The sequence below is a fragment of the Loxodonta africana genome, chromosome 27 (assembly GCF_030014295.1).
Source record: "Loxodonta africana isolate mLoxAfr1 chromosome 27, mLoxAfr1.hap2, whole genome shotgun sequence".
Lineage (NCBI taxonomy): Eukaryota > Metazoa > Chordata > Mammalia > Proboscidea > Elephantidae > Loxodonta > Loxodonta africana.
The window spans coordinates 6,718,830-6,745,598 of NC_087368.1; the positions used below are offsets into that span (position 1 = coordinate 6,718,830).

General features: G+C 42.3%; 1 long non-coding RNA gene and 1 pseudogene across 2 annotated transcripts in view; one reads left to right on the forward strand and one right to left on the reverse strand.

Moving 5' to 3' along the window:
* Positions 1-26,769, reverse strand: part of LOC135228742 (uncharacterized) — a 102,678-nt gene that overhangs the window by 53,741 nt on the left and 22,168 nt on the right. For both annotated transcript variants that reach the window (XR_010319542.1, XR_010319543.1), the window contains exons 3-4: positions 15,918-16,113; positions 15,644-15,758 (exon numbers count right to left, since the gene is read on the reverse strand). This is a non-coding gene — a long non-coding RNA (uncharacterized LOC135228742). The remainder of the gene's footprint in view (positions 1-15,643; positions 15,759-15,917; positions 16,114-26,769) is intronic.
* Positions 16,898-22,268, forward strand: LOC111749360 (cellular tumor antigen p53-like; annotated as a pseudogene).

Sequence of the window (26,769 nt, forward strand, 5' to 3'; positions counted from 1 at the left end):
GAACTCAGAAATGAAATAAGTCAATCAACAGAAAAAGCCAAGGAACACACTGATAAAGCAGTTGAAGAAATCAAAAAGATTATTCAAGAACATAGTGGAAAAATTAATAAGCTACAAGAATCCATAGAGAGACAGCATTCAGAAATCCAAAAGATTAACAGTAAAATTATAGAATTAGACAACTCAATAGGAAGTCAGTTGAGCAGAATTGAGCAACTGGAATGCAGAGTGGGGAAGTTGGAGGATAAAGCAATTGACCAATATAGCTGAAGAAAAATCAGATAAAAGAATTTTAAAAAATGAAGAAACCCTAAGAATCATGTGGGACTCTATCAAGAAGAATAACTTGTGTGTGCTTGGAGTTCCAGAACAAGGAGGGATAACAGAAAATACAGAGAGAATAGTTGAAGATCTGTTGCCAGAAAACTTCCCTGACATCATGACAGACGAAAGGATATCTATCCAAGATGCTCATCGAACCCCATATAAGATTGATTCAAAAAGAAAATCACCAAGACATATTATCATCAAACTTGCAAAAACCAAAGATAAAGAGAAAATTTTAAAAGCAGCCAGGGATAAAAGAAAGGTCTCCTACAAAGGAGAATCAGTAAGAATAAGTTCAGACTAGTCAGCAGAAACCATGCAGTCAAGAAGGGAATGCGATGACATATATAGAGCACTGAAGGAGAAAAACTGCCAGCCAAGGATCCTTTATCCAGGAAAACTCTCTCTCTAATATGAAGGCGAAATTAAAACATTTACAGATAAACACAAGCTGAGAGAATATGCAAAAACCAAACCAAAGCTCCAAGAAATACTAAAGGAAATTGTTTGGTCAGAAAATCAATAACATCAGATAACAACACAACACAAGGTCACGAAACAGAACAGCCTGATATCAACCCAAATAAGGAAATCACAAAAACAAATTAAGATTAATTTTAAAAAGAAAAAAATGGTCAAAACAGGGAACCATTGAAGTCATTATGTAAAAGATTACAATAATCAAAAAGAGGGACTAAATACAGGATGCACAGAACTGCAATATGGAGAGGAAAACAATGCGATATAGGACGATACAAGTTAGGTTTTTACTTAGAAACCTAGGGGCAAATATTAAGGTAACCACAAAGAGTTCTAGCACTTCCATAACTCAAAATAAAAACCAAGAAAAACATAACGACTCAGCAAACATAAAGTCAACTACTATGAAAATGAGGAACACAAAATTTACAAAGAAAAACATCTCAGCACAAAAAAGTAAGTGGAAAAATGAAATTGTCAACAACACACACAAAAAGGCATCAAAATGACAGCACTAAAGACATACTTATCTACAATTACACTGAATGTAAATGGACTAAACGTACCAAGAAAGAGACAGAGAGTCTCAGACTGGATGAAGAAACACGATCCGTCTATACGCTGCCTACAAGAGACACACCTTAGACTTAGAGACACAAACAAACTAAAACTCAAACGATGGAAAAAAATATATCAAGCAAAAAATAAAAAAAAAGCAGGAGTAGCAATGTTAATTTCTGACGAAATAGACTTCAAAGTTAAATCCACCACGAACGATAAAGAAGGACACTACATAATGACTAAAGGGACAATTGATCAGGAAGATATAACTATATTAAATATTTATGCACCCAATCACAGGGCTGCAAGATACATAAAACAAACTTTAACAGAACTGAAAAGTGAGATAGACACGTCCACAATTACAGTAGGAGACTTCAACACACCACTTTCAGAGAAGGATAAGACTTCCAGTAAGAAGCTCAATAGAGACACAAAAGACCTAATTGCTACAATCAACCAACTTGACCTCATAGACCTATACAGAACACTCCACCCAACAGCTGCAAAATATACTTTTTTTTCTAGTGCACATAGAATATTCTCTAGAATAGACCACATATTAGGTCATAAAACAAACCTCTGTAGAATCCAAAACACCAAAATATTACAAAGCATCTTCTCGACCACAAGGCCATAAAAGTGGAAATCAATAAGAGAAAAAATAGGGAAAAGAAATCAAATACTTGGAAACTGAACAATACCCTCCTGAAAAAAGACTGGGTTATAGAAGACATTAAGGAGGGAATAAGGAAATTCATAGAATGCAATGAGAATGAAAATACTTCCTATCAAAACCTCTGGGACACAGCAAAAGCAGTGCTCAGAGGCCAATTTATATCAATAAATGCACACATACAAAAAGAAGAAAGAGCCCAAATCAGAGAACTGTCCCTACAACTTGAACAAATAGAAAGTGAGCAACAAAAGAATCCATCAGGCACCAGAAGAAAACAAATAATAAAAATTAGACCTGAACTAAATGAATTAGAGAACAGAAAAACAATTGAAAGAATCAACAAAGACAAAAGCTAGTTCTTTGAAAAAATTACCAAAATTGATAAACCATTGGCCAGACTGACCAAGGAAATACAGGAAAGGAAACAAATAGCCCGAATAAGAAACGAGAAGGGCCACATCACAACAGACCCAACTGAAATTAAAAGAATCATATCAGATTATTACAAAAAATTGTACTCAAAGAAATTTGCAAACCTAGAAGAAATGGATGAATTCCTGGAAAAACACTACCTACCTAAACTAACACATTCAGAAGTAGAACAACTAAATAGACCCATAACAAAAAAAGAGATTGAAACGGTAATCAAAAAACTCCCAACAAAAAAAACACCCTGGCCCGGATGGCTTTACTGCAGAGTTCTACCAAACTTTCAGAGAGAAGAGTTAACACCACTACTACTAAAGGTATTTCAAAGCATAGAAAATGACGGAATACTACCCAACTCATTTTATGAAGCCACCATTTCCCTGATACCAAAACCAGGTAAACAAACACATCACAAAAAAAGAAAATTACAGACCTATATCCCTCATGAACATAGATGCAAAAATCCTCAACAAAATTCTAGCCAATACAATTCAACAACATATCAAAAAAATAATCCACCATGACCAAGTGCGATTTATACCAGGTATGCAAGGCTGGTTTAATATTAGAAAAACCATTAATGTAATCCACCATATAAATAAAACAAAAGACAAAAACCACATGATCTTATCAATTGAAGCAGAAAAGGCATTTGACAACGTCCAACACCCATTTATGATAAAAACTCTCACCAGAACAGGAATTGAAGGAAAATTCCTCAACATAGTAAAGGGCATCTATAATTTTTCTTTTATACAAAGCCAACAGCCAACATCACTCTAAATGGAGAGAGCCTGAAAGCATTTCCCTTGAGAATGGGAAGCAGACAAGGATGCCCTTTATCACCGCTCTTATTCAACATTATGCTAGAGGTCCCAGCCAGAGCAATTAGGCTAGACAAAGAAATAAAGGGCATCCGGATTGGCAAGGAGGAAGTCAAATTATCTCTATTTGCGGATGACACGATCTTATACACTGAAAACCCTAAGGAATCCTCCAGAAAACTACTGAAACTAATAGAAGAGTTTGGCAGAGTCTCAGGTTATAAGATTAACATACAAAAATCACTTGGATTCCTCTACATCAACAAAAAGCACATCGAAGCGGAAATAACCAAATCAATACCATTCACAGTAGCCCCCAAGAAGTTAAAATAATTAGGAATAAATCTTACCAAAGATGTAAAAGACCTATACAAACAAAACTACAAAGTGCTACTACAAGAAACTAAAAAGGGCCTACTTAAGTGGAAAAACATGCCTTGCTCATGGGTAGGAAGACTTAACATAGTAAAAATGTCTATTCTACCAAAAGCCATCTATACATACAATGAACTTCCGATCCAAATTCCAATGCCATTTTTTAATGTGATGGAGAAACAAATCACCAGCTTCATATGGAAGGGAAAGAATTCTCGGATAAGTAAAGCATTATTGAAAAAGAAGAAGAAAGTGGGAGGCCTCACTCTACCTCATTTTAGAATGTATTATACAGCCACAGTAGTCGAAACAGCCTGGTACTGGTACAAGAACAGGCACGTAGACCAATGGGACAGAATTGAGAACCCAGATATAAATCCATCCACATATGAGCAGCTGATATTTGACAAAGGCCCAGTGTCAGTTAATTGGGGAAAAGATAGTCTTTTTAACAAATGGTGCTGGCATAACTGGATATCCATTTGCAAAAGAATGAAACAGGGCCCATACGTCACACCAAGCACAAAAACTAACTCCAAGTGGATCAAAGACCTAAACATAAAGACTAAAACGATAAAGATCATGGAAGAAAAAATAGGGACAACGTTAGGAGCCCTAATACAAGGCATAAACAGAATACAAAACATTACCAAAAATGATGAAGAGAAACCAGATAACTGGGAGCTCCTAAAAATCAAACACCTATGCTCATCTAAAGACTTCACCAAAAGAGTAAAAAGACCACCTACAGACTGGGAAAGAATTTGCAGCTATGACATCTCCGACCAGCGCCTGATCTCTAAAATCCATATGATTCTGTGAAAACTCAACCACAAAAAGACAAACAACCCAATCAAGAAGTGGGCAAAGGATATGAACACACACTTCACTAAAGAAGATGTTCAGGCAGCTAACAGATACATGAGAAAATGCTCTCGATCATTAGCCATTAGAGAAATGCAAATTAAAACTACGATGAGATTCCATCTCACTCCAACAAGGCTGGCATTAATCCAAAAAACACAACATAATAACTGCTGGAGAGGCTGCGGAGAGATTGGAACTGTTATACACTGCTGGTGGGAATGTAAAATGGTACAACCACTTTGGCAATCTATCTGGTGTTATCTTAAAAAGTTAGAAATAGAACTATCATACAACCCAGAAATCCCACTCCTCGGAATATACCCTAGAGAAACAAGAGCGTTCACACAAACAGATATATGCACAACCATGTTTATTGCAGCTCTGTTTACAATAGCAAAAAGCTGGAAGCAACCAAGGTGTCCATCAATGGATGAATGGATAAATAAATTGTGGTATATTCACACAATGGAATACTATGCATTGATAAAGAACAGCGACGAATCTGTGAAACATTTCATAACTTGGAGGAACCTGGAAGGCATTATGCTGAGTGAAATTAGTCAGAGGCAAAAGGACAAATATTGTACAAGACCACTATTATAAGATCTTGAGAAATAGTATCAACTGAGAAGAACACATACTTTTGTGGTTACGAGGAGGGGAGGGAGGGAGGGAGGGTGGGATAGGGGTTTTTACTGATTAGTTAGTAGATAAGAACTGCTTTAGGTGAAGGGAAGGACAATACTCAAAACACGGAAGGTCAGCTCAACTGGACTGGACCAAAAGCAAAGAAGTTTCCAGGATAAAATGAATGCTTCAAAGGGCAGCGGAGCAAGGGCAGGGGTTTGGGGACCACGGTTTAAGGGGAGTTCTAAGTCAATTGGCAAAATAATTCTATTATGAAAACATTCTGCATCCCACTTTGAAATGTGGCGTCTGGGGTCTTAAATGCTAACAAGCGGCCATCTAAGATGCATCAATTGGTTTCAACCCACCTGGATCAAAGGAGAATGAAGAACACCGAGGTCACACGATAACTATCAGCCCAAGAGACAGCAAGGGCCACATGAACCAGAGACTTACATCATCCTGAGACCAGAAGAACTGGTTGGTGCCAGGCCACAACCGATGACTGCCCTGACAGGGAGCACAACAGAGAACCCCTGAGGGAGCAGGAGATCAGTGGGATGCAGACCCCAAATTCTCACAAAAAGACCATACTTAATGGTCTGACTGAGACTAGAGGAATCCCGGCGGTCATGGTCCCCAAACCTTCTGTTGGCACAGGACAGGAACCATTCCCGAAGACAACTCATCAGACATGGAAGGGACTGGACAGTGGGTAGGAGAGAGATGCTGATGAAGAGTGAGCTACTTGTATCAGGTGGACACTTGAGACTGTGTTGGCATCTGCTGTCTGGAGGGGGGATGGGAGGATAGAGAGAGTTGGAAGCTGGCAAAATTGTCACGAAAGGAGAGACTGGAAGGGCTGACTCATTAGGGGGAGAGCAAGTGGGAGTATGGAGTAAGGTGTATATAAATTTATACATGACAGTCTGACTTGATTTTTAAACATTCACTTGAAGCTCAATAAAAGTTAAAAAAAAAAAAAAAAGAATGAAGAGCTAGGAGGGGAGTGCATCCTTTGGTCCCAGGATCCCTGCGCTGAGAAGCTCCTAGACCAGGGGAAGATTGATGACAAGGACCATCTCCCAAAGCCTACAGAAAAAGCATTCCCCTGGAGCTGGAACACTGGAATTGGACTTTTACCTCTTAGACAGGGAGAGAATAAATTTCTCTTTATTAAAGCTAAAAAAAATAAACAAATAAAATAAATGTTCTTTCTCGTGCAACAGGGAAAGCTATTGATAGCTAGGAGAATCATGCTCCCCCTTGCCTGCTTTCTTCCTTGTTTCTGATGCCCCCTCGAAGGACGTGGGCTGCTAGGAACGGGTCACATTTAAAAACATTAAGTCAGCCACAGGTTTACTTGTCTGGAAGTCCAAGGCAACAGCCAATGATGGGCTCAGGAGAGAGAGCACTGAGAGGCACTGCCCGTTCCTGGGCCTCACAGGAAGGGTGAGGCGGCTCAACAGGTGGGGGGCTCTCAGTCACAGGTCCTCAATCAAGCATCTGCACCCACAGTCCTTCCCCTGGTGCACATTTATCCCTCAGGGGTCTCACAGGGAGAGGCCTGTGGCAGGACAGAATTCAAGGATACAGGACTCGAGGCTCTCAGCCATCTTTCAGAATCTCTCAGGATCTCTTTATATCCTGCAGGGAGCAGATGTCTTTACCGTTCCTACAGGATCTTCATTGAGGGTTACTGCAAGTTAATTCCTGATCCTATGGGAACAATTATATTTTTGGAAAAAAAAAGTTATGTATGCGCAGATTTGAGTTGTTTTATCTTTATCTAGTTTAGCCTGCAAGACTAATGCTCATTTAAAATTAAAATTGAAGGTTTTAATCTTCTGGCAATATCTGGTTATCTATGTATCAATCTTCTCATTCAAAAGAAATAAAAGTAAAATTAACTACATATAATTCTGTACTTCTTTCTCTTCTCATTTTTTTTCTTTTTTAATTCCATAGAGGGTATAGGAATCTTCAAGAAGAGAAAGAAGAGCAACTGGAGCAAAAGATTCCTCTCTGTTCTTTTCACTTCGGTAGTCAGCAGCTGGGTGAGAAAGCTGACCCCAGCCACCCCTGGGTAACAAACTACACTTTCTCCTCACCCACCAGCTGGAGAAGCTCTGCTGCACCCCTTCTCTGCTGACTCCCAATCAACAAAGCTCCATCCCTCTAAGGAAGCGCTGACTGATTCTCTGGGTGCAGTGCCACCGGGATCCAGCTACTCGGTGAGAAGAATTCAGTGTTAGAGCCTTAAATGAATTCATCGACATCGTGAGCTCTTTGTGCTGCCACAGATCACCCCGCTCACAGCTGTGCCGGTCTCAGTGGAACCTGGACCGTCGTTCTTACCCTGACACAGAATCAGGAATAAGGACAGAGCCTTCTGTGATATTATAATGCATTCCCTTGTAAATTCACACTCAGTCATTGGTTCACATGAACAAAACCCACTATAAAAAAATTTTAAGTACACTTTCTAAGACAGTAATCCCTGAAATGACAACATTAATATGGAACTTATTTATAGACTAAGAAGCCAAGATATTTTCTTTGTCAGAACTGGAATCTTACAAGCACAGCTGTTGAACAACACTTGTCAGAGGTGTCAAATCATCTTTCACCATTTAGACAGTCACCTAGCCATTATTCTCGTGGGATACATGAGTGGCTGAGAGAATCATACTTGACAGATGGAAAAAACAGGCTATCCATATGGTAAATACAACTCCCCATTTCCCAATCATCCAGTCTAGCAATTTCCCTACTATTCTATACTGAGATGCAGCCCATCGTCTCAATTAAAAGAAAGGGTTCATGCTTTTCCCCAACTGCTACTGAACATGAGAACACTAAGTTTTGTGAATAATCTTTCATTTCTCTATGCTGCATATAACCCACAAATGCTATTTGTATTGATCCCGGAAGTTAACAATTCTTTTTTTTTTTTTTATGCCTGGGTATGCCAGAGAGAGATGTCCCTGACTGGCGCAAACGCTGACGTGCTCGATTACTAGCTGAAAGGTTGGAAGTTTGAACCCACCCAGAGGCGCCTTAGAAGACAGGCCTGGTGATGTACTTCTAAAAGCTCACGGCCTTGAAAACACTACAGAGCAGCTCTACTCTGCACGCACGCTCTTGCTATGAGTCAGAATTGACTTGACGGTGACCAACAACAGCAACATACTAGAGACAGAGTCCTTGGGTGGTGCAAACGGTTAAGCACTTGCCTACCAACCAAAAGGGTGGTAGTTCGAAGCCACGCTGAGGCTCCTTGGTAGAAAGGCCTGCTGATCTGTTTCTGAAAGCTCACGGCATTGAAAACCCTATGGAACAGGCCTACTCTGCACACATGGTGTCACCATGAGTCAGAAATGATGCAAGGGCAACTGGTTTATTGGTTTACACTGGAGAGGGGTCTCATGCTCTATCAGTCTATCCTACCACTGCTCTCTTCTAGGGAAACTGCCAGGACCACAGTCCTTACTGAAGCAAGTAGCCCTAGGCCACAAATATTTGGACCATGTCATGGATTCAATTATGTTCCCCCCCCCAAAAATGTGTGTATCAATTTGCCTGGACCATGATTTCCAATATTGTTTGGTTTCCTCCATTGTATGATGGTAATTTTATGTTAAACAGGATTAGGTGGGATTGTAACACCCTTAATAAGGTCACATGAGTGATTCAATGTAAAGGGAGTTTCCCTGGGGTATGGCCTGCACCACATTCATCTTTCACGAGATAAAAGGAAAGGGAAGCTAGCAGAGAGGACAACCTCATACCAAGAAAGAAACATTAGGAGTAGAGAGTGTCCTTTGGACCCGGGGTTCCTGCACCTGGGAAGCTCCTCCACCAGGGGAAGATTGAGGGCAGGGCCTTCCTCTAAAACCCACAAAGACAGAAAGCCTTCCCTTGGAGCTGACGCCCTGAATTTGGACTTCTAGCCTACTAGGTTGTGAGGAAATAAATTTCTCTTTGTTACAGCCATCCACTTGTGGTACTTCTGTTACAGCAGCACTAGATGACTAAGACAGTCCAGGAGAAGCTATGAGCATCCATAAGATTGCCTGGTTTAAGAGCTTAGGCAAAAAGGGATGATAACTACTACAGAACCTATCAGTCTATGCTTTTCTTGGAGTTTGGTCCATACACAGACCATCAGTTGGTTGTAGGAGCAAGAAGGGCGAGCACGAGAACAAAGACGCCAGAAGAGAAGCCTAAATGGAAACGCCGTGAAATGTTAATGGCAAAGAAGTAGAGTATGAATGAGCAACCAATGTTGGTGCAGACACAGCCTGGAGTGGCACCAGACCGGGAACTATCTCCCTGCTCATGAGTTAGGTCCCTCCCTGGCAGTAACAGAGGCCTCTGTTGATTTTGAGCCTCTGGGTCCAAGTCTTGCAGTTGTTGTTGTTGTTACGTGCCGTCGAGTCGGTTCCGACTCATAGCAACCCTATGCACAACAGAACGAAACACTGCCTGGTCCTGCGCCATCCTTACAGTCCTTGTTATGCTTGAGCTCATTGTTGCAGCCACTGTGTCAATCCACCTCGTTGAGGGTCTTCCTCTTTTCCGCTGACCCTGTACTCTGCCAAGCATGACGTCCTTCTCCAGAGACTGATCCCTCCTGACATGTCCAATGTATATAAGATGTAGTCTCGCCATCCTTGCTTCTAAGAATCAGTCTGGTTGTACTTCTTCCAAGACAGATTTATTTGTTCTTTTGGCGGTCCATGGTATATTCAGTCTTGCAGTAGCAGAATGCAATTCTTCTAGTCTAATAGAACAAAATCAGCTCCCAGCATCACTTCTAGCACTGCGAGAAGCGGCTGTTTGGGGCCAGGTTGTGTCAGAAATTAATGAGCGAGCCCCTCGGAGCACCTGCACCTTCACCAACTCTAACCACTTCTCCCTCCCAAAAAAGACACCAAGCTCATCTCTTTAGCAGCCAGTAATTCTCAATCACAGGCATTTGCAAATGTGTACTGTGGGTGGGGTGGATATCTCTGGTTGACACAATGACTTGGTTAGGTTGGAGTGACATGGGCATCAAGGGACCAGTGATGCTAAATGTCTGAAATGGGCAGGACAGTTCCATATAATGATAAATCATGCCAATACACCCTTCTTGAGAAACACTGGGCCCCCTCCAACATTCTGGGCAGACAAAAGAGGGTAAGAAAGGCAAATTAAAGAGAGGAGGGTAGTAAGAGAATAAGCAACATCCTCCCTCAGAAGTGAGCCAGTCAAGTTAAGGCTGTCCAAAGGTCAATGTGATCCCCTATGCACCTCCTTCCCTCACCTCCAGCAATAATGCTAAAGACACACAAAATTTTTACTTTCATACCCCCTCCCATGGGCCCAGTTAGCTTTCCATTTTATCTTTTAAACACCGTGCATCTCCACATCTTTTTAGTTGTTCTAATTCGGAGAATTTCTTAGCAAATAATTATTGCTATTGTTGATAATAGCAATGACAAAACCAAACTCACTGCGATCAAGTCGATTCCAACTCAGAGCAACCTGACAGGACAGAGTAGACTGCCACACAGGCTTTCCAAGGTTGTAATCTTTAGGGAAGCAGACTGCCCCATCTTTCTCCCTCTGAGCAACTGGTGGGTTCCAACCGTGACCTTTCAGTTAGCAGCTGAGCACTTAACCACTGCATCACCAGAGCTCCTTGATAATACCAATAGAGTATCAATGGAAAATTTTTCCACATTGATAAAGGGCTTAACTACTAAATCTGTGGTGTAATATGTCTATTGAAATTTCACTTTAGCAATTAATTCTTCAGAGGATAACTCTTCTCAGATTGTGTGAATTAATTTTTTGAGCCATGCTGGGCAAAGAGAAGTGAAACTCTCTTGCCACCTCTTCCAGACTCTTTATAAAGCTCTAGGCAGTATTCAAAGAGACACCCTGCACAAACAAGCTTTAGCACCCATGGTCAGGGCATGGGCAGACCAAATGGAAAGAGACAGCTTAGCAGATTAAAGAGCAAATATGTTAGAGGCAGTGCGCTCAATTATGTGGGAGACAGACCCACGGCACTTTCTATACCAGGCAGATACCGCCACAAGGTAAAAAGCTCACCAGGATACAACTACAGTCTGAAAGTCTCCCCAGGGTAGAGAAGTCCAAAACTCAATTCTGCTTTAAACGAGTTGAGGTCTTGACTTAACTAGAACACACCATCACTACAGGTGGGGGTTTCCGGCTTGTATGAGTCAAATAGGGGTCATTACTGGCTGAAACAGTGCTGTCCAATAGAACTTTCTGTGATGATGAACATGCTCTACATCTGTGCTCCCTAATAAGGCAGCACTAAGCACATGTGGCTCCTGAGCACTTGAAAGGTGGCTAGTTCAACTGAATAGCTACATTTCTTTTAATTGTATTGAGTTGTATTAGTTTAAATATAAATAGCCACATGTGGCTTGTGGCTATTGTATTGGACAGCATAGTTAAAGGCTTACACCATGGACTAGGAGAATAATCCAAAAGTATATCACAAGACAACTTTACTCATCTTCTGACTACCTGATAAAACACTTCCTTAACCCTTGCCCCTCCATACACACACGGACACCACGCATAAGATTTCACCGTATCACACATCACTAGAGCAGTACTTCTCAAATTTTAGCACACATCAGAATCACGGAGGGCTTGTTGAAACACAGATTATTGAGCTCCAATCCCAAGGTTCTGATTCAGGAGGTCTGGGTTGAGCCCCAATCATTTACATCTCTAACAAGTTCCCAGGTAATGCTGATGCTGCTAGGACCACACTCTGAGCAGCACTAGAATGAAAACTTCAACTATTCAAACACCAATTGTCATGGATTGAATTGTGTCCCCCTAAAATGTCTGTCAGCTCGGCTAGGCCTTGATTCCCAGTATTGTATGACTGTCCACCAATCTGTCATCTGATGTAATTTCCTATGCATTATAAATCCTACCTCTATGATGGTAATGAGGTGGGATTAGGGGCAGTCATGTTAGTGAGGCAAAACTCAATCTACAAAATTTGTTTCTATTTTAAATCAATCTCTTTCAAGATATAAAAGAGAGAAGTGAGTACAGAGACATGGGGACGTCCTACCACTAAGAATGCAAAACCAGGAGGAGAGTACTTCCTTTTGACCCAAGGCCCCTGCACTGAGAGCTCCTAGGATGGGAAGATTGATGACAAGGACCTTCCCCAAGAGCTGGCACAGATAAAAAGCCTTCCCCTGGAGTTAGCATCATGAATTTCGACTTTTAGACGCCTAAACTGTGAGCGAACAAATTTCTCTTTGTTAAAGCCATCCACTTGTGGCATTTCTATTACAGCAGCACTAGATGACTAAGACACCAACCTATCTACCAAAACAGCTTCTCTCACTGTTCCCTTTCTGCTACATGGACGTGCCCTTTCTTCTATTAAATACTTAACATCTAGTACTATAAATGCAGGGTAGAGAGAATATAAATAAACAAGGCTACCTAAGACGGCTTCTCCACGTATTACATCCAAGATCTGTCCACATTTGTCATAAACTTTGTAAGTGTGTATAATGCTACAGAGACCAGAAACACAGAAAGGGTGAATGCAACCCTGCCAGGATAGTTTATGCCTAATCCCTAGAGTCAAGCCGGTGCTTTCTATCAAAATAATGTAGATCACTTGGGTCTATATGAGCATTACAGCCTTTTTCACCTTTCTGACACAAAGTTCTAAAGAGTAATAAAACAACACACATATCATAGTAAAGCATTTATGAAAAGCGTATATGAAGACATTTTTTTTTCCATATTCCAAAAGAGAGGAGACAGAAATATAAAGGCTCTAGAACAAAGAGACTTCTCCAAACAGTCTCTGGTCTACATTAATTACCTGCAACAACTCTTCTGGATCAGCAGTCATTTAAAAAGATATTTTGATTTTGGGGGTTGCTTTTTCTCTCTGTCCTCTGGTCTAATGATATATGAGTCTCTTTCACATTAACGAGATCGCCCCATCAAGTGCACTTTCCTGACTGTTCTTCTGAGCAGCCTCCTTCCTGCCTCCTCCACCCTCCCCTTTCTTTCCTCTCTAAAAGAAAGCCTTCATCCAGAATACACTGTCACAATAAGCTAGGACAGGATGCCTTCAAATAAACTCAGATTCCAGCAGGGTTCACCGTTTCCCACACCACTAAGCCTTTACCCTTCTCCAAATTCCCACTGCCCCTCACTCACTGCCATCACAAAGATTAAGAGTGATCTTTGGGTCCTGGAAATGTGGGCAGACAGGTATTGTTTCCAAGCACTTAGAGAACCCCCTAGTTGCCACGCGGTACTATGCACATTGCTTCCTTAGACTGTGTCTACTTTACAGGTAGGGAAACTGAGGCATAATGAGGTTAAATCACTAAAATACAGTCCCAGAGAAACTCAGCGCAAGATTAAATTTGGTGCCCCTCCCCCCTCCCACAGACATTTGGCATGTCTGGGGACATTTTTGATTGTCACAATTTGGGAGGGGGGCAGAGCTACTGGCATCCAGTGAGCAGAGGCCTGTAATCCTGCTAAACATCCTACAACAACCGCCCCACGCCCCCCACACCAAGAGCTATCTGGACAAAAATGTCAACTGCATTGAGGTTGAGAAACTCTGGTCTACTGGTATCTCTAGGATTACTTACTTAGGCCCCTAACTGACAGTTAAAGAATGGCTTACTCTACAAATTTATCATTTTACAGCATTTACATATGCCAGTCAAGTGCTATTTCCGACATGCTATGCTTTTTAGTTACTGTTCAAACAGAGGATATAGGGAGCCATAGAGGAAAATGAGTAGAGCTCACAAAGCCCAACTCTTTTCCTTTATTGAGAAAACCTGGCAAAGTCCAGCTCCTTTCCTTAGCGACCTCCATCCCCTGAGCTGTGGCTCCATCCCCTGAGCTGTGGTCTGCCTGTGCCTGGCTGCTCACCTGGAGTCTTCAGTTGCTGACATGCTTCTGCAGCTGCTGACATGCTTCTGCAGCTGCCTTTTCTCTGCTTTGCTCATCCCCTCACCCATGTGTCACTCCAGAGCAGTAATGATGTATGTTGATGGGAATCTCCAGAGATCTACAGCCCCAAATTGTCTCATTTGTTCATTAAATTGCACTCATTACCGAGCCATGTCAGGCATCTAAGGACATCAGCCTTTCTGGCTTCCCTGTCCGAGGCTGGGTAATGGGACATTATCTAATAAGGGCTCCAAAGTACTACCAAAACGAAAACCAAACCTAGTGACGTCGAGTCGATTCCGACTCATAGTGACCCTATAGGACAGAGTACTGCTGCCCTATAGCATTTCCAAGGAGCACCTGTCAGATTTGAACTGCTGACGCTTTGGTTAGCAGCCATAGGACTTAACCAATACGCCACCAGGGTTTCCAAAGCACTAAAGCAAGCTTAAAACAACACTCCAAACAGTTTATAAGCTGAATACAATTTTTCTTTTTTAATTTTTCACTTCCTGCCCCTCTTTCCTAGCCATCCTTGGCTCTGCCTAGATTTCCATTAGTTGTCATTTTCTTTTCAAGGAGTCTGATTTTACTTCAAGCTGTAGAAGCGGAGAGTTCAGAAAGAGACGTGGTATCTTTTCTACCCCTTCTTCCCAGACTTCCACCTGGACTCTGAGAAGGGGACACCAAACAGTGACTTTCTCCTTCTTGCCTCAAAAATCGTCAGCACAAATGAGAGCTCAAAGCCAGCCTTGGTCATAATGCTCCCAATGCCAATACCCGATTCACTGTTGTTAGGTGCCTTCAGATTCCCAGGTCTTTCTCCCATGGAGCCGCTGAGTGGGTTCGAACTGCCAACCTTATGGTTAGCAGCTGAGTGCTTAACAATTGTGCCACCAGGGCTCCTTACCTGACACGTGACTGCCAGTGACGAAGGATAAAGTGGAACTGGCAAAAACCATGTGCTTTACTAATGCTATTATCTACCAAACCTGGAATCGTCAACTCTCTGGCAAGCTGTTTCCTTTCTAGGAAAAGTAATTAACAAAACAACAGTTCAGGAAAGTGATCCATGGAGAAGGAGGACAGTGGTTGAGGGAATGTGAGCTGGCAGAGCTAACAACCTGATATGGTACAGGAAAAGGGCAATCAGACCTGGTCCTATTCTCGACAACACACCTCAGGAAGGCCCAATAACCCTTCCCTGATTCGAGGAAAATCACGTCTCATGTAAATAAATCCCTAATAATGCCTGAGGTATTTCCATGCACATAATGAATTCCATCCTATCACCCAAAACCTAATGGTTTCCTGTTCACAATTATTGATTGGCATAGTGTCAATCACTTGAATCAATAGAGATTTTGGGAACCTTTCACAGGCAGGGCATCCCATTGCACTGACTCTGAGAGGCTGGAGAGACAAGAGTCCCTGTGACTTGGCAAAGTCAGAGTAACAATGGCAGCCATTGCCTTTGTCTTACCCTGGAGTAGAGAGTGTGGCAGCCTTCAAACACATGTCTTCACAACCCACCAGCTCTGCTGCTTTTCTCCACTCACTCACTTCTGCATGCTAGACCACGATCCATTGATCACCAACTGCCAGAGACAAAAGAAATGAATGAATGAATGCATTAGGCCAAAAGACCTATGACTTCAAGTACTAAGTCACTGCTCGAATGTATTTGTTACAGTTGGCTAAGCACTTAAGAAATAGACCCAAACACATATAACGGCTCAAGCTCAATAAAAGTTTACTTGTGGCTCCTGTACAGATACTGGACAGGTGAAAGATCCGTCACTGCAGTGGGCCTCCTCAATGCAGTCATCCAGGGACCCACGCTGACAACAGCCTTGTCATCTCTAAAACATTTTTAAGGTTGCTCTGGGGTGAGGCGGGGCCAAGATCGCAGAGTATTCAGATGTTTCCGGAGGTCCCCCTTACACCAAAGACCTGAGAAAACAAGTGAAATGGTTACATATATGACAAAGTAGGATCCCTGAACATCAAGGACAAAGTTCGGAAATCGGACTGAGCGGCAGGACAAGGGAGAGATGGTTCGGAAGCAGCAAGGAGTTGCTGGACAGGATTCGACAGGAACCAGTTCCCCTCAGGCACAATCCCCTGGAGCAACCGCAGCAGGGCTGGAGGTAGTGTTAGGGACCTGGTTTCCTCAGGGAGAGACAGCCAGCTGCACAGTCCACTCACGTCTCACAAACCAGAGAAGAACGGCGCTCTTGGCAAAAGCTAAGTACTTGCATTTATTTTACCACGCCCCCAGCCCCCAAGACGGTTTCAGTGGCTGTCAATTTCCTGGGCCTGAGAGAGGTTCTGCTGCGTGCCCTGAGCCATCCTCCTGGCCTTGGAATAAAAAATAATCTGCCAGATCCACTAAGCTGGGGAGCTCAGGACAGAAGCGGCTCCTGTCCAAGCACAAACGGTCCATGGACTTTGAATACCTTTAACCCCTGCACGGACCTGTGTGGGCCCATTTCAGGACATTAGGCCCTTCTTGGTAGACTGTGACGGTATATCTGCATGAGATCTGACTTCAACTGTCTCAGCTGTACGGTGGAGAGGTGGGTTTTTGATGTTTAACACCAATTTGCCTATTAAACAGGGTCCTGACCTACCCACATCAGGGGCCTGAGGACTGGTGGCTCCACCCACGTCACCTATGCACCCAAGACAGGGGTCTAAGGATAAGCGGTGCCTACCAGTTCTTACAACCAAAAGCATTGGGTGCCCGTGATCCAGCTGTAGGACCCACCCACCTGTGCGTTCCAGGGAACAGGCATACGCTTTCCTCATAGACACTCAGGGGATGGTTGGCAGGCCCTTACGCTGTTCAGAGCATTAACCCCTGCAACACACAGACACCTGTGCCTACACCAGTCTCCCCTGCCCCCTGAAAACCAAGGTTGCTCTGGGGAGTTCTCTCTTTTCAAGCCAGCTAGGAGTGGAAACCACAATGGAGGAGCTACATGGGAGTTATCTTTTTGAGTTTGTGTCTTTTCCCTAGAAAGGGATCACAGTACTTCCTACTTTCACTCACATTATGCTGGCTAGAACTCAGTCACCAGTTGGCTAGAACTAACCACACAGACTGCTGCCAGGAGTCTCTGTTGTACAAGGCTGACTCCGCCCAACCAAGAAGACAGCATTAGGTTTGTTGTTGTTGTTGTTAGGTGCCGTCGAGTAATTCTGACTCCTAAAGACCCTGTGTACAACAGAATGAAACACTGCCTGGTCCTGTGCCATCCTCACAATTGTTGCTATGTTTGAGCCCATTGTTTCAGTCACTGTGTCAATCCATCTCACTGAGGGCTTTCCTCTTTTTTGGTGACCCTCTGTTTTTCCAAACATGATGTTCTACTTCTGCAGCTAGACCCTCCTGATCACATGTCCAAAGCATGTGAGATGAAGTTTTGCTATCCCCACTTCTAATGAGCATTCTGGCCGCATTAGGTTTAGAGCAAGAAATTTTGGAGAAGACACAAGCACAGTAACCTCGACTTAGTTACTTAACAACTCTGAGTCTTGATTTCCTCATCTGTAAAATACCCTGCCTTCCTCTGAGGGTCACTGTTGTTACTGTTGTTAGGTGCTGGTGAATTGGTTCCAACTCATTGCGACCGCATTAGGAGACTCACAATGAGACAAAGCAGCAGTTCTCAGACTCCTTGTGCGTGCACATCACCTGAGCATCTTGGTAAAATGTAGATTCTAACTCAAGAGGACAGGGCGAGGTCTGAGATTGTGCTTTTCTGGGAAGTTCCCAGGTGATGTCAATGCTGCTGGCCTCAGAGGAACAGAAAAGAGAGTAAAAAGAGATAGAGAATAGTTTTGTAAACCACAAAGTGATCTGTAGAAATAAAGTATTATTTTCCTGGTCCTGACTTTAATTGATTATAAATGAATTCCCAACTAGCCAGCAGTTTTAGGATGTGTTTAGTATGAGCATCAGATAGAATCTGACAATCACAGGGTTTGGAGAACAGGAAGAATTTAAGGAGTTACTACCTACTACCACCCCCCTTATTTTGAAAACAAGGAAACAAATTCTGAGAAATCACTGATGCCCCCCCAAAATCTCTCAATAACTTAGTAGTGTGATAGGATTAGAGAGCCAACATTTGACTTTTTTTTTTCTGTCATTAAATAAACTCAATGATAGCCTTCTAAAGAAAAGGAATTTTTACTCTTCACTAAAGCTAGAACAAGTATGATTCTGGCCCATACCCAAAAAGGTCCCAGAAGGTGAAATTCACCAAGAAAGGCCACCGGGGTACTAAATACAGGCAAGCTGTCACAGGGTACACAACAGGGATTTTTCAGGCATATGATCTTCAAAATACAGTGAGCCCTAACAAAGCTATGTCCCCCATATCCAAAATGTCATTTAAACACAAATTACCTTCCTTTCACTTTCTGGCAAAAACAAGAGTTTTGTTTCCAATGTGTACTAATTCTGAGTCATTCCTATTTGGGGATAACCACAAAAAGAGAGAATTTGGGGTAGCAAATAGAAAACGGAAACCAATGAATTCGCAGAAGAGGAACACAGGTTTTGGTGGCGAACCCTGAAGACAAAAGAATGTAAAGTTTTTTTTTATCCTGGCATGTAAATTATTTTGCATCTCTGAGATGATGGTGGGTTCTAGGAGCTTACAGAAGAACATGAGATGTAGGATCACTGATGTGAAAGACAGGAGTCAAAAACTCCCAAGTGATAAATCAGAAAGGCACAGAGTATCTGGAAACCAAATCGGAGAGGAAAAGAGGGGAGCCACTTAGCACGCATGTCATCTCCAACAAAGCAAAGGGAATTTGAAAGTGTCTTGGCGAAATTAGGAAGGAGTACTTATTGAGCAAGGAATGGTAAATGGAAATGAACACTTACATAAAAAATTTTTTTTACGTACTCGTTATTAATTTAAGATGAGCTACTATCAGCATCTTCATTTAATGAGCAATTTTAAGTATTTTTAATAAAGATTAAACTACTACTTGAAACTTCCATATTCCACCTCACAGCTCTCTTCCACCTTAAGGCTTTTAACTCCTCAATCAAGAATTCTCCCATCCTGGGGATTTTCCAGAATCTTCTGTAGACTACAGCGTTATTAGTATTCTTTGTAGCATGGGCTTCTTTCACAGCCTGTTGAAGCCAAGAACTCCATCCTCAGAATAATGTTAATATTATTATTAAAAAGGAAGCCATGTCGAGAAATTAGAACCCTGTGCACTGCTGGTGGGATTGTAAAATGGCAGTCACTGTGGAAAACTGTTTAGCAATTTCTCAAAACGTTGAACACAGAAGTACCATATGACCCAGCAATTCCACTCCCAGGTATATACCTAAAATATCTGAAAGTAGGCACTCAAACAGATACTTCTACACAAATTTTCATGGCAGCAGTATTCACAACAGCCAAAATGTAGAAACTACCCAAGAGTCCATCAACAGATGATAAACAAAACATGGAATATGCACACAATGGCCTATTATTCAGCCACTAGGAAAAATGAAGTTCAGATACGTGCTACCGCATGGATGAACCCTGAAAACATTAGCCCTTTGGGAGTTCGTGAACCTCAGTTTAAGAACAAGTGATTGGGGAAGGACTCTTCTAGGATGGTGAAGGTTTTTTTCTTACAGGAAATGGTGTGCAGCAAAGTTTTTAAAAACCCGAAGATGCACAGTAAAAAATCCTGCTCAGGATCAGTCAGGGAAGAAAAGAATGAGCTGCAAAGAGAAGCCTAACCTTGACTTTCTCCCAAAACTCAACACTATTCATGCCATGCCTTCAAAATCCTATATTAAGGAATTCCCAAGAGATCTCTTTGGCCCCAGCCTCTATGTCCTGATGGCAGGTGAAGGGAGGCAGCACTGAGAAATGGAAGACCCAGATGAGATCCAAGCTTCAGTCTCAGACCCCTTGTTCTCTGCCACTAACTAGCTCTGTTAGCTTAGTCAGGTCACCTAGTTTCTGAATTGAAACTTCCTGTCTATAAAATGAAAAGTTTGAATTAAACCATCTCTGGGATTCTTTCTAGCTATGACTTTGTGATTCTAAGATAATGCATAACTATCTGGGAAGTAATGTTAATGTGTCAAAAGCGCAAAGCCACCACCCGGGGCACAGCTAGCTGCTGGGCTCTGAGGGCACCTGCTTTCTGGGCGTGGAGTGTCCTTCCCAGGACTGTTATACACTTCCCTGAGGTTCCATGGACAGACTAACTTCCCTGGAGCTGCAATGGAGGAGCCCAAGTCAGATCTCAGTACTGAGCTCCCTCTGTGTCAAGAGACTTTTTCATACTTGGGGAAACTCCTTCCTGAGAAGCTGGTTCTGTCCCCCTCACTGTCCCCAGCAGCGGAGGCAGTAGACGATCTGCTGCTCCCAGGAGATGCTGCAGACTGCCTAGAAAGCCAAGCTGGGGCTCAAGGAATATCAGCAGCCCCTGCACCAGCCACCCTTACACCAGCCACCTCCTGGACACTCTCATCCTCTGTCCCTTCCCAGAAGACCTACTGCAGCAACTGTGGTTTCCGTCTTGGCTTCCTGCATTCTGGGACAGCCAAGTCTGTCACCTGCATGTACTCCCCTGGCCTTAACAAGCTGTTTTGCCAGCTGGCAAAGACCTGTCCAGTGCAGCCGTAGCTCAGCTCACCACCCCACCCCAGCACCTGTGTTCACACCATGGCCATCTACCAGACGTCAGCATATGACAGAGGTCGTGCAGCACTGCCCCCACCTTGAGTGCTGCTCCGACTATAGCGATGGCCTGGCCGCTCCTCAGCATCTTATCCAGGTGGGAGGAATCCTGCGTGCTGATATTTGTAGGACACCATCACTCTTCGACATAGTGTGGGGTACCGTATGAGCTACCTCAGGTCGGTTCTGACTACCACCATCCACTTCAACTTCATGTGTAGCAGCTCCTGCGTGGGGGCGGGAAACCCATCCTCACCATCATCACACTGGAAGACTCCGATGGTAATCTGCTAGGACACAACAGTTTTGAGGTGCATATTTGTACTGTTCTGGGAGAGACAGACGTACAGAGGAAGAAAATTTCCACAACAAGTGGGAGCCACCCTCTGAGAGGATCACTAAGTAAGCACTGCACACCAGCACCAGCTCCTCTACCGAGCCAAAGAAGAAGCCAGTGGATGAAAAATATTTCACCCTTAAGATCCGTGGGCATGAATGCTTCAAGATGTTCCTAGAGTTGAATGAGGCATTGGAGCTGAAGGATGCCCAGGCTGGGAAGCAGCCAGAGGGGAGCAGGGCTCAATGCAGCCTTCCAAACTCTAAGAAAGGGGAATCTACCACCCACTGTAAAAAACTAATGTTCAAGAGAGAGGGGCCTGACTCAGACTGACGTCCTTCACTTCCTGTCCCCCATTTACACACCCTGCCCCTGCCCTCCTTTCCTACCATTTGGAAATTCACATGCTTGAACCCCTACTTGATACAGGTGTGTCTCGAAAACACTCAAGAACTCTTCACTTACCTTGGCATGGGCCTCCACTAAAGAAGCTGGCCTACACTGGTGTTCTGGGGGGGCATGAGGGAGCTGGGACAATCCAGCTTAGATTGTAAGGTTTTTACTATAAGGAATACTTGGAAGAGATAGGATGGCGTTCCTGCACGTAAGAATTAGATTTTAAGAGCAGTCATAGAACTTACCATACCTGGGTTGGAAGCCTAGACCAGTAACAGACTAGCCAGGGGAACTATCTCAAGGGGTTTCATTTCTCCTGACAGCAATGTGTATGTCTATAAAATGCTGATACCTACCACCTACCTCGTGGGGTTTGCTGTGAGGTTAATGAAATGATATATGTATGACTCAAAGATCCTGTAAGGCTGGAAGTCACCAGGCTGCCTGGCCTTAAAACCTTCTTAGATTACATGGCATCTGGGACTTGGCCTCTGGGGAGTGCAGGTCCCCTGTCTCTGTCGGTTGATGGATTGACTGGGCAGCTGGTTAAGGGGAAGGAATTTCCTAGTTCCTTTTCTGTTGGCCTAGCCACGTCCTGTCTAGCCTCTAGGTAAACCTCAGCACCTAAAAGGAAACCTCACCCCATCCCACTCCCTGAAGGATTCCAGCTTTTACATGGAATCTGTACCTACCACCACGTCTAACTGCAACCAGACACTCAGAGCCTCATTTATTTTGCACTTTGGAAAGCACATTTGCATTCTTTGCCTACATCCCTTCTCCCCTCCCCTTTTTATATCCCATTTTTATATCTGTTTCTTATTTTACAATAAAACTTTGCTAATAAAAAAATATTAATGAGACTTTAAATTTCTTCTCACACTATGTCATGGATTGAATTATGTCCCCCAAAAATGTGTGTAAAAGGAGGCGGAGCCAAGATGGCAGAATATACAGACACTTCCGGAGAGCCCTCTTTAAAACAAAGACCCGAAAAAACAAGAGAAACAAGTATATTTATGACAAGCTAGGAGACGTGAGCATCAAACACAACGTTAGAAAATGAACTGAGGGGCAGGCGGAGGAAGAGATGGTTCAGAAGTGGAGAGGAGTTACCAGACCTGAATCGTGGGGAGCCCTCAGGCACCATTCCCAGAGTGGCGGCAGCGGGCTTGCACTAGCGTTCAGACACAGTTTCCTCAGGGAGAAGCAGCCAGCCACACAGCCTACTCACACCTCCAGAACCAGAGAAGAACGGAGTTCTTGGCAAAAGCTAAGTACTTGCATATATTGTACCAAGGCCCCCCGCACCCCACCCCCGCCAGCCAGCTTCAGCAGCTGAATTCCCTGGGCCTGAGATTGGCACTGTTGAGCACCTATAGCCATCTTCCCAACCTTGGAGAAGGAAAAAATTTGCAACTGGGGGAAAAGATAATTTGCCAGCTCTACTAATGGGCAGAGCTCAGGACATAAGTGGCTCCTGGCCAGGAATAAATGCTCTGTGGAACTCTGAGCACCTTTCCCTTCTGCATGGACCTGTGTAGGCCTATTTCAGGAGAATAGGCCCTTGTTGCCAGACTCCAACCGTTTCAGCTGTGAGCTGGAGAGGTGGGTGTTTGTTGTTTGACATTGCTTTGCCTATTAAACAGGGTCCTCACCTACCCATATCTGGGGCCTAAAGACTGGTAACCACACTCAGGTCACCCAGCCATCTGTGACAGTTGTCCAAGGATAACTGGTGCCTCCCAGTCCTTACAACTAAAAACACTGGGTGCCCATGGTCCGTCTGAAGAACCCACCCACCTGCACGCACTAGGGAACAGGGACGCGCTTTCCTCAGAGACACTCATGGGTCGGTTCTCAGCCCCCTACCCTGCTCAGACTGTGATCCCCTGCTGCAATCAGATACTGGTACATACACCAGTCACCCTGGCCCTCTAAGACTGTAGCACAGAGCCGTACCACACACTTGATGATCAGCTAAGAAGACACCTTAGCTGAATTCATACAAGAAAAGTCAGGGGACTCCTAGACTGATATACCTGATAACGGCTCTAGCCATCTGGGAAAGGACATCAGAGCTCCAAAGCTGAAAATAATCCAGCCAGCTCACTCAAGCAACCCATTTGAGCATATCAAAACAAAACAAAACAAGAAGCTACGACACAGTAAGCAAGTATAAATTAATACAATAACTTACTGATGGCTGAGAGACAACAGTCAATATCAAATCACATAAAGAAACAGACTATGATCACCTCAGCAAGCTCTCGAAACAAAGAATCTAGGAATCTCCTAGATGAAAGTGCATTGCTGGAATTACCAGAGGCAGAATCCAAAAGATTAATATACAGAACCATTCAAGACATCCGGAAGGAAATGAGGCAATATGCAGAACAAGCCAAGGAACACACAAATAAAGCAATTGAAGAAATTAAAAAGATTATTCAGGAACATAATGAAAAATTTAAAAAGCTGGAAAACTTCATAGACAGCAATCAGAAATTCAGAAGATTAACAATAAAATTACAGAAGGAGACAACTCAATAGAAAGTCAGAGGAGCAGAATTGAACAAGTACAAGCCAGATTTCTGAACTTGAAGATAAATCACTTGGCACTAATATACTTGAAGAAAAATCAAATAAAAGAATTAAAACAAATGTAGAAACCTTAAGAATCATGTGGGACTCTATCAAGAGAAAAAACCTACGAGTGATTGGAGTACCAGAACAGGGAAGGATAACGGAAAATACAGAGGAAATTTTAAGATTTGTTGGCAGAAAATTTCCCTGATATTGTGAAAGATAAGTATACCTAACCATGATGCTCATCTAACTCCACATAAAGTAGATGTTAAAAGAAAGTCACCAAGACATATTATAATCAAACTTGCCAAAACCAAAGATAAAGACAAAATTTTTAGAGCAGTGAGGAATAAACAAAAAGTCACCTACAAAGGAGTGCCAATAAGAATAAGCTCAGACTTTTATTTTTTTTACTAGGCAGAAACCATGCAGGCAAGAAGGTGATGAGATGACTTATTTAAAAAACGGAAGGAAAAAAATCCCCAGCCAAGAATCCTATATCCTGCAAAACTGTCTCTCAAATATGAAGGTGAAATTAGGACATTTCCAGATAAACAGAAGTTTAGGGAATTCGTAAAAACCAAACCAAAACTACAAGAAATACCAAAGGGAGTTCTTTGGTTAGAAAAACAATAATATCAGGTATCAACCCAAGACTGGAACACTGGGCAGAGCAACCAGAAGTCAACCCAGACAGGGAAATTAAAAAAAACAGAGATTAAAAAAAAAAAAGGGCTCAAAACAGGGTAACAGTCATGTTATTATACAGAAGAAGACAACATTTAAATAATAAAGAGGGACTAAGAAACGTAATAACAGATCTTCAATTGGGAGAGGAAGATAAGGTGATACAAAAAAATAAAAGTTAGCTTTAAATTTAGAAAAATAGGAGTAAATAACAAGGTAACCACAAAGCAGAGAAACTATCCTGCTCATCAAAATAAATACAAGAAAAAAATAGAGACTTAGCAAAAACAAAACTAACAAGAGCAAATACGAGAAAAGAACAATATATAATCCACTCAGCACATAAAATTAAGTGGGAAAAAGAAACTGTCAACAACACACACAAAAAAAGACATCAAAATGATAACACTAAATTCATACCTATCCATAATTACCCTGAATGGAAATGGACTAAATGCACCAATAAAGAGATAAAGAGTAGCAGAATGGATTAAAAAACAAGATCTGTCTATATGCTGCCTACAAGAGACACACCAGAGATTTGGACACACAAACTAAACCTCATGGGATGGAAAAAATGTATCAAGCAAACAATAATCATAAAAAGAGCTGGACTGGCAATATTAATTTCCCACAAAATTGACTTTACAGTTACATCCATCATGAACGATAAGTAAGGACACTATATAATGATTAAAGGCACAATATGCCAAGAAGATATAACCATATTAAATTTTTATGCACCCAATGACAGGGCTGCAAGATACATAAAACAAACTATCAGCATTGAAAACTGAGATAGACACCTCCACAATTATACTAGGAGACTTCAACACATCACTTTCGGTGCAGGACAGGACATCCAGAAAGAAGCTCAATAAAGACACCCAACCCACTGCCGTCAAGTCGACTCCAGAATAAAGACACAGAAGATCTAAATGCCACAATCAACAACTTGACCTTGTAGACATACACAGAATATTCCACCCAATAGCAGCCAAGTAAACTTTCCTTTCTAGTGCACATGGAACATTCTCTAGAATAGGCCACATATTAGGTCATAAAGCAAGCCTTAGCAGAATCCAAAACATTGAAATATTACAAAGCATTTTCTCTGACCATAAGGCCATAAAAGTGGAAATCAGTAAAAGAAAAAGCAGGGAAAAGAAATCAAACACTTGGAAACTGAACAATACCCTACTCAAAAAAGACCGGATTACAGAAGACATTAAGGATGGAATAAAGAAATTCATGGACTCCAGTGAGAATGAAAACACTTCCTATCAGAACCTTTGGGACACAGCAAAAGCAGCGCTCAGGGGTCAATTTATATCAATAAATTCACACAAAGAAAAAGAAGAAAGGGTCAAAATCAAAGAATTTTACCTACAACTTGAACAAATAGAAAGAGAGCAACAAAAGAAACCCACAGGCACCAGAAGAAAACAACTAATAAAAATTAGAGCAGAACTAAATGAAATAGAAAACAGAAAAACAATTGAAAGAATTAACAAGACTAAAAGACGGATCTTTGAAAAAAGAAACAAAATTGATAAAGCCTTGGCCAAACTGACAAAAGAAAAACAGGAGAGGAAGCAAAAAACCCGAATAAGAATTGAGATGAGCGATATTACAACAGATCCAACTGATATTAAAAGAATGATATCAGATTACTACAAAAAAACGTACTCTAAGAAATTTGAAAACCTAAAAAAAAATGGATGATTTCCTAGAAACACACTGCCTACCTGAACTAACACAAACAGAGGTAGAATTATAACAAAAGAAGAGATTGAAAAGGTGATCAAAAAACTCCCAACAAAAAAAAGCCCTGACCAAGACACCTTCACCGCAGAGTTCTACCAAACTTTCAGAGAAGAGTTA